The sequence below is a fragment of the Sinohyriopsis cumingii genome, chromosome 17, assembly GCF_028554795.1.
Source record: "Sinohyriopsis cumingii isolate HCF-2022 chromosome 17, ASM2855479v2, whole genome shotgun sequence".
In the NCBI taxonomy this organism is placed as follows: Eukaryota; Metazoa; Mollusca; class Bivalvia; order Unionida; family Unionidae; genus Sinohyriopsis; species Sinohyriopsis cumingii.
The window spans coordinates 25,069,804-25,083,433 of NC_142977.1; positions in this window are offsets into that span (position 1 = coordinate 25,069,804).

Below are 13,630 nucleotides of genomic sequence, written 5' to 3' on the forward strand. Positions count from 1 at the left end.
TAGGAAAGCAGATTCAAATTTTCTTTTGCCTTATTTTTTAGCAACAAAGACCATATAGAATAATTTTAATGCCAGAATGCTTTCTACAAAATTTTGATTTAAATTATTCTCAGGGATTTTCTATGAGCCTTTCAAAGGACTGAAACTAGTAACAATGGCGAACATATTTTGATAGTGGATCGACGTTATTTGCATAAACTGAAAAAGCCTGCATGGGAAAATGATGCTGATAAATATGGTTAAATTATATTCTGCCTTCTGTGTCTCATGTTGAACGCTGTTGCAATTTATTTTGTTTTAGTTACCACGACCGTGATTGATGATGCACTGGCATTAGCAGTATATAATGTATAGGTCTTTATGTTGGGATGCTTTTGACGTTTTTCTATTTTTCGCAACAGCATCAATATTCTGTGATGGAAGAACATTATTTGCACAAGTTACAGAGAACTTTATATCAGGCCACATTCTACAGAAGTTATACTTTTACATATCTCTAATATAAATGGCTATATTTCATGTCAAAATCGGTATATGCAGTAAGCTGCACAATCCAAGAATATAGATTATATGCTTTTTAATGGGGAAGAGCCGTATAAAGACCATTCTTATTGGTTCTTCCATAAACAATGTAATAGTCACCGTCATATTTTCATTAATTGATAAAATGACTCATGTTTCGGTGAACGTCACCCTTTAGTTATCGTTCAGCAGTCTAAAATATGATTATAGTTTCATGAATAGCATGTCGTACAGCTGTGGTGCAGACACTTCCGCAGCCATTGAACACGTGTTTCTTAACCAAGCAGTGGTTTCACCTTGACTTCTGTGGTCACTTCATATCAGCAGTGACCAGCGGACATTATACTTGAATTGATGTTTAAATGTTTCATATTTCGTTTTGCTCTACGTTTCCCCTGACCTACACCCCTTTATATTTGATATTTGGACATTTAACAACACCCTAACAAATGTCCAAATATAAAAAATGGGGTAGCTAGGGTCAGATGAGACTAACTTTGATAGCACTTACCATAATCAAGTGAAACTCAAAGGTGTCAACGTGCTGGCTTCGAAAGTAAGGCACTTTTTATCCTGACAGATGGTATACTGTATTAGTGATGTTCCTGATGGTTTAGTAATCCGAGTTTCCTGACCCATCACACTCCATTTTTTATTTTTGGATATATAGGTCAGTATGTAGGGCCACAGTCAGTTGTCTATTGAAATGATGGAACTTACCACCATGTGGTGGCTGTAGAGGATAGCCACTTACACTTAAACAGTTATATAGAGTCAGACCTGCATAAATCAATAGGAAAATAACATTTTCTGAGAAATTGTCAGCATTATAACCATGATGTCTTTAATCTGAAAGGGCTAAATGAAATTACAGCACTGATGAAAATTTATCTGACGCTTCCCCTTTGCACTGCTAGTCACATGACTACACCAATCATGCAACCTGCATGTTCATGACAATAGTCACCTGGTATCAACAAGAAATCCCTTTCAAATGTTTTTGTACAAAATTATAAAATATTAAATCAAATTCACAAACTGTTTGTGTAAGAACACACAATTCTCAACATATTTATTCTGAAAACAATGCCAAAAACTTGTTGCTGTAGATGCAACTTAGACAAAAGTCAGAATCAACAAGAATAAAGCATGTGCCAATGTGGGTTTCCTTGACTTTGTGCAGGCAAATTCCAACTTGCAACTGACTCGGACCCTACACCCCAACAAATATTCAAACATCAATAATGTGGTATGAATGGTCAGAGGAAACTAAGATTAACGTCTTAGGTGCTCTTAGCAATAGCCCCATGAAGCTTCTTTTCATTCGCTAAACATCGAAAGAAAAGTCAATTGTCTTTTGATATTGGTCGAATTGAACAGCTTAATCCATCAACCGTTTAAAGTTTGATTACTTGTTTGCATGCTTAATTATACCAGCTGCCATAACAAAGTCAGTTGTGTGTTTCACAATTACAAGATGTCAATTAGTAACTCTTATTAGCCGTTTCTACTAATAATTTGATAACATTTGTGTGTGCATGTATATATGTGTGTGTGTGTGTGTGTGTGTGCGTATGTGTGCTGGCGCCATTTCTACTGACAGTGAGATAAAAGCGTTTGCATGTGTAAGATAGAAGATAAGTGCATGTACACAGTTGCAGTTTTCCTGATTTTTGCTAAATAACTAAACAAAACACATGCATCTCAGTACACTAAACAATGAGGGTGAAGAACAGGAATTACCCATTTGCATAACAATATCAAGGAATCATTTCCAAAATTTTAAAATAAATGGTGTATTTCAAAATTATACTAACATACTTGCTGCTGACATGTTATGCCCTTTCATTTCCTTCAGGACATCCAATATTAATACTTCACACAAAATAAACAAAGATAACTGGGAAAAAATGTATTTGTTAATTTTGTCAATGTCGAGAACAAAAAACACATTTACAAATCTAACTTACATTCTGAAATATTTAAACAAATCATCACAATTTATTCATTATTTATAAATACCCACCCGCGCGAGACCAGTTTTGTCCAGCCCACCTATTATGTACCTAGAATGTAAACAAATTGAATCTGAACATCAATATTATTATAGGATGCCAACAGCTATAGAGCAGCAGGGAGGGTGTACAGACCAGGTGGCTCAGATAAATTTAACCCTCCTACCAAACATTTCTCCGTAGAAGCCTCAGATTTCAAAAATAAACCCTCCTACGCAAATTAATCCGCAAAATTTCAACCCAAAGTGCATTTTCAGACATAAAAAAATGGCAGCTTTTTTGGGGGGGGGTGTTGTAAAATTTATTTGTGATTGCAGGATTCCGGTTGCAATTTTATGAGTAAATTTGATCAAGACCGATTCGATACCTACTACGTGGATCATGAAGATTAATCGTGACAAAACCATGTGGTGTTGCCTGAGCGTGACTGAAGAAATTTTTGAATTTATTTATATCCATGTCGCCATTGCACCAAGTTTGATGGATATTCCTTAGCGTGTGAGTATCAACGCCATTGAAAACTGATAAAATATTACAATTGTCTCTAATAACCTTCGGAATTTGCGTATATCGCTGCGTCACGTAAATTACATCGGTGTTCTTGTGTCGGCCACGCGAGAATATCCTAGCTGGGTTAGTTTGCTTATCCAGCATCACATCATCGAAAACAACAAGATTATTAGTATCGCCATCTAAACTTTCTACTGATGGAGTTTCATTGATATCCGTTATAAATTCTATTGTGCCATCCTCAGTATTATCGCTAAATTCCTTTAGTACCTTATAACATCGCTGATCATCTACGGACGGCGCAACTAAATATAATTTATCCCATTTTAACCATCTCATTATCAAATTTAGCAACAATTGCGTTTTTCCAGAACCAGATGGTCCAATGATTATCATTCTTATCGAATTTGGTAATGCATCGATGTGTTTCACTTGCTCGCGTTTTTTTGTGGCTGAAAAATCAATTACATTCATGTTATTAGAATATTATGGATTCATATTGTGTTAAGTGTCGCACTCGAACTGCTACGCTAAATCCAATCGAAGTCGTTACACGCAACAACAGGAATGCAATCAAGGGAGAATGTGAAGTTTGCAAGACAATTAAGTTTAGATTTGTAAAAAAAAAAGTAGAACCGGAGGAGACATCGCAACCTCCTTAACAAATCTGCCTGGAGCTCCCTGGGCGAAATATCCCGGAGAGAAGCATTTACCAGGATATAATTACTGCGGACCTGGTACAAGGCTAGATATAAGACTTAACGATAATAATCAACCAAATCCTGGCGAGGATCCAGTAAACGCTATCGATAACGCATGCTACTATCACGATCTTGCATATCGCAGCGGAGATTTACAACAAAGACATCTCGCTGATATTAAATTAATTCACGCAATAGATGCTATTCCTGATAAAAATTTCAAAGAGAAATTGGCAACTTGGTTAATAAAAGGCGCGATGAAAGGTAAATTAGTACTAGGTGCTGGTAATTTATAATGGAGCAAATATATTATTCTCCGCGAGGATTCTGGAAAGGAAAATCAGCAATAGACAAACTTGCTAAGGCAGCAAAAGTAAAGCAATCTGTCGCTGAATCGTGGCTATCGAGGCAAGCAGTTTGGCAAATTTATCTTCCTCCGCCTAAGAAAATATCATATGCGAGTTTCTCTGTCAGTGTCCCTAATGAAGTCCATCAGGCTGATCTTATGTTTCTTCCTTACGATACCGTTGACGGAGTTACATACAAATATGTTTTGACGGTTGTTGATATTGCAAGTAGGTACAAGGAAGCGGAACCGTTATCGAATAAAACAGCAACAGATATTGCTAAGGCGTTTAGCGAAATTTATTCACGATCTCCATTAACATGGCCGAAGCTTCTCCAGGTTGATCCAGGTCGAGAATTTCTTGGCGCGGTTACTTCACTGATGAAAAAGAATAATGTTAAAATCCGTCGCGGTATTGTAGGTGTTCATCACAATCAAGCTATCGTTGAGAGATTCAATAAAACTCTTGCAGAACGATTATTCGGATATCAGTACGCGAGAGAATTTATCCAAGATAAACGATCTCACGATTGGGTAACAAGATTACCTCACGTGATTAATGCGCTAAATAACGAAGTAACACGAACAATATCAATGAAACCCGCAATTGCAATTACAAAGACAAAAATACCACTAAAGCGAAATTCTACTATTCCACCTGTGTTAGGTAGCGTCACGGTCAGATATTTATATAAGGAGGGAGAAGCCGAGGGTGGCAGAAAAAGAGCAACTGATCCAAACTGGAGTGTTACGACACATAAAATATCAGCTGTAACAAGATCATCAGGAAGGCCAGCGATTTATTTTCTAGATTCACTAGCGCCACAACGCGGATTTACCAAAGAAGAATTACAAATAATACCAAAGGATACTCAATTACCACCATCGTCGTTAATGTGAAATTTAATTCTACCTAACTGAGATAATTTTCTTACTCGAGACACGGCCAGATAAACTAAATTTGACCAGGAAATTCTATCATCGACGATCCAGACCTGGCCATCTACTGTTAATCCCTGTGATGAATGTATCGTTGCTGCGTATCCGAGTTTCCATGGCGATCTTTCGGCATTTATCGCATCATTGACAAGATTAATATCAACGAAAATAATATCATTTAAAACCATTATTTTTTCTTCTCCACATGGCAAAATAACATTGATATTTTGTTTCCTAGTATCAGTTGGCCTATAACACAACGGCACCTGCAATGTTGGAAATTTATCACAATGAAGTTTGAATAATATTTCTTGAATATTATCACGAATAATTTTTCTGCTAGCAACGATCAAATGATCTGGACGCCACAAATTTAGAAAATTATCCATCGAAGTTTCGTCGATTATTTTTCTCATCACATCACATTGAAATTTATTAGGTTGCAATCGAATCATTTTTTTAAACTCGGTCAGTAAAATATCATTAGATCTATAATCAGCGTCAATTTCTTCATAATAATCTACAAAATTTCTAAGCCACCTGTGAGGAGATTCACCATCAATAGGATCAGGTTGGCCGTGATCGCCGCACATTATTACTGCAGTATTTTTTTCTTCTAGCCAACTCAGGAATAATTTTAACATAACTAAATTTACCGTGCAAATTTCATCAAATATTATAATCTTGTTGATATATTTATTTCCCATTCGAGCCGGATCCCACAATCCACCACTATATTTGAAATAACTGTGATAAGTACAAGAATTAACGCCACGTTGTTTTATTTCTCGCGCTAATCTATGAGTTGGAGTCAACACGATCATATCAGATTTTGAAAATAAATTTATTGCTCTTGTTGTTTTACCACTGCCGCCAGGACCATTAAGATAAACAAATTTGTTTCGTGAAATTGGATCAAACACTGATACTGCTGTTGATACTTCATCGCATTTATCTTTATGAAATTTATCGCAATCTTCTACATCCGCGTCCTCACAATAATCTAGAATATCCTCGTTTTTTATTCTCCAAGTTCCCCAGGAACCATCGGTGATTAAATTTTCCAATCTACATTGAAATTTCTTATCGATATAAAATGAATCCGTTGCAACCCTTACCGCGATATCAGCAAATTTATTTATCATTGATAGTAGATTGATACTCACATAAGCGAGCATCGATGATCTTAAATGAGTATACTGCGCGGATTCTCCATCGAGATAAGTGATCACTGTACCCAACTTCGTTCCATCAATAATAATATTTTCTCTGTTGCAAAATATTCCTCTTGACACTGTATCAGCAATAATAAAATCCATCTCCGCATCATTGATAAATAACCTAGCGTGGCGATGTTTATGATCAACTGATCCTCCTTGAGTAAATTTACCAATTATTTTTCTTCCAATATCTTTCGCGTTCTCACAATCCGTGGGTAACCACACCTCGGTCTGCTTTCTATACGATATAATCGCTTCACTTACCGTCAGCGATATCAACATCGACGAATCCAACATAAATCTCAACAATACCGTAGGGACCCATCTTCGCTGAGATAAATGCCGACCAAACCAAATATAACAAATTTTATGCAAATTCTCAGCAAGTTCGAATGAAGTAACATGAGCGAATCCTGTCATTACAAAATCGGGTAACGGTCCGTTAATTGCAACTCTAGTCATCTCGTTGGTGGGATGACCGAATTTAGCAAAGTAATCTGCACAATCACCATATCCAAGGAAACTTCCAGGATAGCATGCGCTCATATCAACGGAAATCATATCCTCGAAATAATATTTGGTATTCCATAATCCTCCATGGCCGTATTCGATACAACTAAGTTGAATATCATTGAGAAATTCATTTCTTGTAGGTTTCCACGAATTTCTCTCTCTAGCGGCGTGAGCGGCAACAGACGGAACAGTAAAGCAATTTGTCAGTAATCGATCTGGATTAGACGAATACTTCTCCGCGATATTTCTCATCGCTTCGTGTAATATTTCATCTCGGTAAATATCTCCGCGTGGTAAGATAAATTGATCGTATCTTTCTTCGCTAGAAAATAACCAAATCGATATTGGATCGGACTTGGCTAATAGTTTGATATATCTAAACATTGCATCGGAACTATCTTTGGATTCCACGGGATAAAACTTAACAACACGATCTCGCGGAAATATCATTACCGACTGACTCCACGCATGTGAATTATGATCAACAATTTCGATTGGTGTTCCTCGAGAATTATACGGCGATGAATATAATATTTCACCCGATAGTGTTTTAACCGTAATAGGAAATTTAAGTTTCTTACTTAACGCAGCAACATCATCGATTGATGCGCCATCAGTAACTGTCTTTGCCCATGAATTAATTTTATCCAATCTCAATTGAGTCAGACCAGATCCGCGACGGGCATTCCTCATATGTTCGATAACTCGCTCAGCTACGCAGTTTATCATCGGAGATTCCCTCATCGCAGGTAGATTTTTCACATCAGGATTATTATTCAGCCGATAAATTCCATAGACAACAGCACTAGAAGGATACGCCCTAGCATAATAAGGACCATCAATCCCCAGCAGCAATCCTGGTTTCGAATTTTTATCAAGAACAACATTTTTCTTACCGCCGCGTACCGGATCTCGTTTATCACGAATAATCCAAATGTCATCGGGCATTTGTGCAATAAATTTTATTCCGAAAATAAATCTCTCTTTTTTGTGTGAGTTTTTTATATGTTCGATTATCTTCTTCGCTCGCTCCAGATTCATCGTAGCATCAACAAAGTTAGTTTTCCATGTCGACCAAACATGAATCGCTCCATCATCAAAAAATTCCTTCTTCGCACTATCAACTTCAGGAATGATATATTCTGCCTCATCGAGATCAAATAAATCCATTATTATATTTTAGACAAATATCTAAATATAATGAAGCAATGCGCGTGGATAATAGTCGGATCAACAAAGTCATGTGACAAATCCTGCAGAGGCGAATACTGTGGTGCTCACATATACGAAATTCGACGAGGCAACAAAGGACCACAACGATGTTTAGTTTGCCAAGTTGGTATTCGAGGAAAAACAAGATTATGTTTCTCTTGTGGAGGAAAAAAATATCGTGAATTACGAAGATATTATGAAAAAAGATCCTCCTCGGTAATAAAATGCGAAGAAGATTATATTAATCGTTTCAAAGCAAATTACGATTTAAACAAAGAGAATATCATATATGGAAATGAAATCAACGATTCCCATGAGTGAATATAAATCGCATCCCATCATCGAAGGTTACGAAGCATCTGAGGATGGTAATGTCAGAAACATCAAAACAAAGAAACGTGTTGGTAGTATTTGTAATTCGGGATATCTCAAATTTACAGTCCATAAAAGAAATGAAAGAACAGAATGTTATTCGAATCATAGATTTATATTCGAATGCTACAAAGGACCAATAGAGAGAGGACTTGTTATCGACCACATTGACGGTAATAAACTTAACAATAAACTTTCCAATCTGCGCGCGGTAACCCAGAGTGAAAATTCAAGATTTGGTAATAACCGTGGATTTCCTAATTATTCGAAGACTGTTAAATCAGTGAATCAAGCAACAGGTGAGGAAATCGCGTTTACATCGATGAGTGCAGCAGCAAAACATTTCTTTATTAAACCACGATCAGTACAATTTGTGGCAGAAGGAAAATACAACGCAACATTTTCTTATGATGCTGATTCGTGGATCAAATTCTCCTATGTACCAATAATATTTGATTCGGAGAGTGACGAAGAATAATTGAATATCTCCGCAAAACAAAAAAAAAAGATTAATTTTTTGAAAATTCTCCTGGATTTTATTTATTTTTTTCGCCCATTTTTCCCCCAGAAATATTTCTGGGATACAGATTTGGAAAATCTCGCTCACGATTTCACCAAAAGATTGATACTCACAGTTTCCCCGCGTATATCAAGTAAATTTCCTTTCTGATCCGTTAGTTTGAAATTTATTCTTGTCAATAATCGATTATGACATCGCAGGTAAAACGGATTCATTGGTTCCTTGATTATCAAATAACCGGGAGATGCGCTAGGTGAAAATGAATACAATATAAAACCCTGATGAGCTTGATTTGACTCTGACGCATCAACATTATAACTACCCTCGACAACGTCCGCGTGAAGATAAATCGCGATAACTTCCGTTATATTAACGATACCCGGCGATATATGTCGTCCACCTTTGTCAGGATCGTTATTGTGTTTAAGAATCAATTCTGAATGTACTTTTTTGGTCCATGCGGCATGTAATTTCGGAAATAAATCATCGATGGTATCAGTGACGGATTTTCTCATCGCATCAAAATCAGAATTAGGAAATTTAAATTTTGGTAGTTTTTCCTCGGTTAATTCAAATACTCTCATGAATTTTTGTTTCTCACCCGAGTTCTTGATCAACTCGAATTTGCTAATAGGAAGAACATAGTCGGCAATTGATATATCGTCGACTATCGCCCGAATAAACATATCATGATAATATTCAATATCATTCGCAAGTTGATTTAAAATTTTCACGTGCTTTATAATTTCGCTACATGAACCAGATTTATTTAGGATGCATTCATGAAATGATCCTCGCAATAAATTTAATTGTAATTCGTGTTCTTGAATAAACTCGTCTAGTGTTCTTCTTACCAAGATACCGTCTATGGGGGCTATTATCCTGTTAATGTGGGTAGCGTCGAAGATTTTCACATCTGGGGGGATTTTAGGAAGAGGCAACCATGAGAGAATTCTTTCGTTAATAAAAGTGAAAGCGAATATTACTAGGTTAATTTTGTGGTTATTCATGAGATTGATGGCGCTGTGGATCAGAGGTTTGTGTTTGATATCTCCATACCATCCTTCGTTGGTTGTAAAATCTTCCTTTTTTGGTTCCGGTAGTTCTGGAAGGGTTTCATCATACCAACCTGGAATAATAACATCCGATTTCTTTGGTTCTACCAGAGGTGCGACCTCGGGCCAACCTAATATATTTCTAATCGATGATTGGTAAATATCTACCACGTACGGTGATTTCACTTCTATCATTGACGATAGTGTTGGATCATGTGAAGATATTTTTATTCCCGGAGTAGCATCGCCGGTTAAATTTGATATTCTAGTGGTAAACTCATTATTCAGCTGATCAATTTCATAACTACCGGTTGGTATACCAACGACGATCCAATCGGGTGTTCCATCGGGTTTATTTTTATTTGCAAAAACAAGTGAATTATTTGGCATCAAATTACCGAATGATTTTGATCTAACATTAGGCCAGCTGTTGTAGACGCGCAATTGTGTTAATGCAATTTCGTTAACGTTAATTGGTGTTGAAAAATTAATACTAAACTCGGGTTTCGTTGAACTTAACGATATTAACGTTGTTGTTGGTGGTGTCGTGTTTGTCACGATCTGGGCTAACTCGGACATTATTAATATTCATTTGTTCAATCTCCGAGTAAATACTAATCATTGAAGAAAATTCTAGATCGGATATAATACCATCGTTGAGACTTTCAGAAAGTAGCGATGATAACTTCGAGTATGCGTCATTGATCTTAGTTAGTTTGTTCTTGTACGAAGATAATTTCTCACTTGTGCACGAAGCTATTTTTTTCGCGATGATATTTAGAACACCCGCGATTGCTGTTGTTGACGAGATTATTATTGTTGCTGCAATTGGCGCTATCATTGTTACCGCGGATAATATTATTCCTGCACCAACAACCACGGCCGATACCGCGTACACTGCAACATCAATGATAACTAATTTGCGCTGGTATTTATTTATTTTTGTTTGATAATCGTCAAGTTGTTTTTTTAGTGAATCCTGCCATAGGCGAGCTTGATTGTAACGGTAATCCGATGCGGTCATTTATTAATCTACGATAACAATTGCGGAATTACTGCCTATATTCGGATAAAAATTCGAAAATTGCAAAATACTTCACCGGTCCCATGGTGGTTCTATCTGGCGGTTCTAGCGTGAATGTTGGATTGCCATATTCACTTAACGAAATAATAAAAAATCCAGGGCAGAATTCATAAATTTTATTATTCTGATCCGGTTGTACCTTAAATTTTATATCGGAGATAATATGTGCTCGATATACGCCAGCAATTGGCGCGGTAAAGCTAAATGTGTCATTCTGGGGTGTCCAGGTAAGATTATTTATGGTTAACACAAATGTTAGATTGCATCGTATAATTCTGTCTATCAAATGATCTGGCACATAAAATTTCGCCAATCTTGGGATATTCAATGACGATATTTTTGTGTTGATATTGTTAATTTTTGTGGTTGTTTCGATAATTTCCCTACCTAATTGCTTTACGTCAGTGGCGTGACCAGTTTTATCGACGGATTGGTCAATCTTTGCTGTTGCAGCAAGAAGTTTCGTGTTTAAATCTCGAATTTCTCCGTCGTACGTTGATATATCTAACTTTTGACGCGTCAATTCATGTACTGTGTTAATTTTATCGTTGATGGATTTTATTTTCTCATCTATTTGTCCTTGCATCACGTTAATCCCCTTGGTAAATTCAGGAACAACAACATCGCCGAGTTTAATAATTTCCTCGTTGATTTTTTTGTTGAGATCGTCGATCGATGGTTTCTGACCCATCGAGATATTTACTTCGTTAATTTCGGCAAGAATATTAGTAATTTCCTCGTTGATTTTTTTTATTTTTTTGTTGAGATCGTCGATTGATGTTTTATCGATTTTCTGACTCATCGAGATATTTACTTCGTTAATTTCGGCAAGAATATTAGTAATTTCCTCGTTGATTTTTTTTATTTTCTCGCTGAGATCGTCATCGGCTTTCTTATTTGCTAGTTCGTTTGCGGCGGAGGAAGTATCACTGGATGTTTTTATATTCTCGTCAAATTTTTTGCTAAATTTATCTAAAGCATCGTCAAGTTTTTTAAGGTCGTTATTTAGCCTATTAAGTCTTTTTGTCATTCTATCCTGAAGATCGTCGTGTAATGCTTTATCGGCCTTCAGGGGTAACTTTGCTATAATATCGGCGATATCAGCAACAGATTTTAATACCATCTCCGATTGGCGAGTAAATTGACTAATGTGATCGCGATATTCGTCTCGCTTGATTATGTCAGTTATTTTAACGTTACTAGTTTGTAATCGCCCTTCTGCATTTTGAAATACAGCAACTTCGCCAGGATCCACCTCTGACAGCGATAAAAGATTGTTAATATCGCTCTTGGTTGCGAATTTTGATGTATCGATGTCGACTGCATCTTTTTTTTCTTTCCTAAAGAGAGATCTACCGTAAATGTCAACCATGATATTTATCTACGGTATATTCAAATAAAATTTTGCGAAAAGGACGAGATGATTTTGAAATTGCATCAAGGACGTTAATTGTCTCCCGGCCGCATATTGGTGGATCCGCTAATGTTTGTGTTGGGAGTGTTGAATACCAAACCGGAAGTTTTAATTTTGACACATATTTGATAAATTCGTTTGGTGGTGCTAATCCGTATGAGTCGAAGTAAATGATTTCGCGAGGATTAATCGCATACGCAACCCAGTGAGTGCCAGGACCGGAATTTTCATCAAGATTTATTATTCCTGTCTCGGTAGGATTTGGTTTATCTGGTAGTTGATCTCGCATAAATACGCCTCTGAAAAATTTTATTTTCTTTTTTTTTGCTTCACTGATTAAATCTAAATTTGAGGCTGGTAGGATCGACTTAGACCGGATCCGTACGGGGGTCGTCTTAGATAAAGGCCGGATCCTTGTTGCGGCTGCATCAATTTTGCTAGAAGAGAGAAGGGGGAGATAAATCCTCCCTTTTTTTTACGATATCCTCTTCCAACAACTTTTCCTGCTATTGCGGAACCTATCCCACCAAGTGCACCTAATCCTAATGCTTTTCCACCTGCTATTAACGCGGGTATAAGCGCAGCCAATGGAAAAATACCACCTACTTTGATCATATCTCTGATTGCTCCTATCGAGAGATTCAGGCGAATACCAGTATTTGCTGATCTGGCTCTGGTGAAATGTCCGTGTTGATTTTTAGTTAACGATAGTTTGTTAGGTCCACCGTGAAGTTGATTACTTTTTAAGGTTAAACTTAAACCTCGTCGCGCTGTTGTTGCTGCATGAAGTTTTTTCACCTGACCGGGGGTCAGAGTTACGCTGACGTGATCGTATGGCATATTAATAATCACTTAATCTAAATTTAGAATTTATTACATGTTCTCTACGGGTGCATCGATGACTCTCATTCTTCCACTAATACCTTCTAGGATCATTGTTCTATCGCTGAGAATAACCGCGATTGCTCTTGCCGGTCCTCCTGTGTTAATTCTGGCTTTGAAATGAATATCGACAACCGACTGCTTTACCAAATCGAGATGTTCCAGGGAAAAGTAATAGATGGGATAGAGAGTATTAAAATCTAACTGTGATATTTGCAATCCGGTATCAATATTTTGATCGCGGCCCATGAAACTTAGTAATCGATGATATGCGCGTGCCGTCGAATTGTTCTCAAAATCGATGGCTATTTCCTCGGATGGCTCC